Here is a 2,500-nt window from a genome sequence, read left to right as displayed (position 1 = left end):
GTACACAGAATCTCCTACCCTTTCCTACCCTTTATCCTATTTAGGATCACGTTTATTGTCAGTGTTTTGGTCACTGACACACACATTGAAAGCGAAAGTCCTTACTTCCTCATCCCCGTCTCATCTCGCCTTGAAACCCCCGTTATAACGGCCTCCCTCACTGTTGTTACCTTTTATTTTCTCTTTGCAAGAAAAAGCAAAATATTTAGATGCCTGTGCCTTGTGTCTTGTAATTCAGAGCATAGGCAAATTTCAGTTAAGATTCTTGTGTTCTTTGCTTAGAGGTGTCAGCACGTGCCGATGCATTCCCGGCAACTTGACTGATATTTTTGTTTTGAAGGTGAATCTTTGATCAAATTTTCATGTTTGATTATGGTTGTCGAATGGCCCCGATATCGTATTTTAACTGTTTCAATTCTTAATAGTTTTTACTTTCATCCCGAATCAGTACTGATGGTCAGTATTGCCAGATTCTTACTTATTATTTTATCTAATTGCAACACGTAAAGCACTCCTGTTATACTTATACATTCATTTATTCATCAACAAGTGCTACTGTTATACGAATTACTTATTACACTATCTTGCAATCCTGCATCTATAGAACTCGCACTTATTATTTGTTTTGATTACTCTCTTACTCATTTATGCTCTAATCTTGGCAGTTGCAAAGTACCATCAAAATCATCCAATGTTGTTCAGGGAGTCATGCAAGACGCATGTCGCTTAAGAAGCCGTGCAAGACTTATACATGTTGTTAAAGAAGCCGCTCAGGGTGCACACATGTCCCCCCCCTCCTCCTGCAGTCGAGAATCCCTTGTTAAGCCGTGCAAGATGCATGCATGTTGTTTCCCCCCCCCCCCTCCTCCTGCAGTCGGGAATCCTTCGTTAAGCCGTGCAAGGCACATGCATTTTGTTTCACCCCCCCCCCTCCTGCAGTCGAGAATCCCTCGTTAAGCCCCCCAGACAGAGAGAGAAAGGAGAGAAGGAAGACAGACAATGATCATAACAGAGCAGCAGAGACGCAGCTCTGATCTCCATCCTTAGGGCCACCACTTGTCAGCTGATGATTTCCAAGTTTTGTCATAGGTTGTAGTGAGATAAGCTTTTGTTATTGTCCGAGGACGAGTGTAAACATCCTCTCCTGAAACTGTAGTTGCTGAGCAAGCTGTTGCTGCATCATCTGCTCCTTTTTCTACATTAACATTTGCAGCAGGGCCTTACAATTTCTTTAGATCCGTTACTTAATTGTCTCTTTGATTTTTGTTTTTCTCTCCCATTGTCCGCATCACATAACAAGATGTCCATCTCGGTCAGAACAGGAAAAAACTGGCTGGAGAAGACATTGTATAAACTGGCTGGAGAAGACATTGTGCGGTCAGGTCAATCGCCAAAGCGTCGATCACACAAACCTCACTTATTTGCGTAGGATTTAATCAATATAGAGAGCGCACAAATTCCACATATATCTGTGTTTTTTGTCTTCACTTTAACAGGAAATCACCTTCGTTCATATGATATGAACGCGACCGCACACTGGTTCGCTGCGACAGGTTACATAGAAATGACACAATGAAAGAATGTAGTGGCACAAGGCTTTGCCACGTCCCGTGCCTCATAATGCCACTTTGCATGACACAATTGCGCAAGCACTGGGCAGTAGTCCCCCCCCCCCAACAACCTTAACGACTGTCATCACCTCAACCTGGGCGATGAGGTCCAGGGAGTTCTTTGACGCTCTCTCTGCGGGTAACCACAGTACGCACCACACATTTCCTGTGGCAGACGCGGATAGCTTCCTGATCTTGGGGGCTGCTGTGTTTTGGTGAGTTTGGTACCCGACGCCATGAGCCCCGTCCTGATGCCGTGTACCGTACGGCGGAGCCCTATGCCTCTCCTCTATCACGCAGGTTATGTACCCACCCCCTTTGTGCTGCGTAAAAACCTCCGTATCTTGTGCTCCCTTGAAAATGAGCCGCGGTAAGCTAAACAACACTTGCTTCTTTCGTGTATAGTGTTTGTGTATAGTGTCCTGTGTACTGTATTCCATGTACAGTATTCCGTCCGTGTAGTGTTCCTTCCGTGTTTAGTAGTTAGTGTTTTCTGTGTTCTGTTTTATGTTTAACGTAATTTGTGTTCTGTTTTGTTTCGTTTAATGTAGTTGTAGTCGTTTTGTTTCTCGTGTTGTGTTCTATGTATTTGTAGTTATATTATTCTCGTTTTAGTTACTAATGAATTATTAAATGATGGCGTGTTTCTTTTCTAAGCCCTAATGACTGATACTACCCAAAGCCTCCAAGACACCTACCAAACAATGAGTTATTCGGGATAATATCACGTGGTGGCAGTGACTACCTCTGTGTGAAGTTTGTGTGAATCGCTGAATGACGAGAGTCACTACAAGGGAGAGAAAGGGTGGGTGGGAGAGGGAGGGCGGCGGGGAGAGAGTAGAGGGAGGATGGGTTGTGGGAGAGGGAGAGAGAGAGGGGGGGGCGTGTGT

Source organism: Penaeus japonicus, unplaced genomic scaffold, assembly GCF_977035675.1.
Source record: "Penaeus japonicus unplaced genomic scaffold, GWHDUDI00000001_assembly GWHDUDI00000018, whole genome shotgun sequence".
Lineage (NCBI taxonomy): Eukaryota > Metazoa > Arthropoda > Malacostraca > Decapoda > Penaeidae > Penaeus > Penaeus japonicus.
This window is presented reverse-complemented; position numbering follows the sequence as displayed.